The following is a 279-nucleotide window of genomic DNA, read 5'->3' on the forward strand; positions in this document are numbered from 1 at the left end:
TACACAAAATTTTCAATATGCATACATAAAATAATAATAATAATAATTTTTCTTCCAATCTATCTCGAAACAAAAATTATGATACATTCATATTATCTTTATTATTTTATCTTCTTTCCACGCTTCCAAGTTTTGCCAAATAATTATACTCGTAAATATAATTCCTTTTATCGACTTCAAGCTTTCTTTCAAGCCACACTTTCTGTTCATATCCATATCCAGGCGCGAAGGGATGAAGGAACATTATAGATTGAACGTTGTCTCGGTTGCAGGTGGTTC

At 30.5% G+C, this 279-nt stretch overlaps 1 protein-coding gene across 1 annotated transcript in view; it reads left to right on the forward strand.

The window, feature by feature from the left end:
* The window catches only part of LOC102673211 (fringe glycosyltransferase-like), a 31023-nt gene that overhangs the window by 30541 nt on the left and 203 nt on the right, over nt 1-279 (forward strand). The gene's annotated exons all lie outside the window — the stretch shown is intronic.

Source organism: Apis dorsata, unplaced genomic scaffold, assembly GCF_000469605.1.
Source record: "Apis dorsata unplaced genomic scaffold, Apis dorsata 1.3 scaffold_416, whole genome shotgun sequence".
In the NCBI taxonomy this organism is placed as follows: Eukaryota; Metazoa; Arthropoda; class Insecta; order Hymenoptera; family Apidae; genus Apis; species Apis dorsata.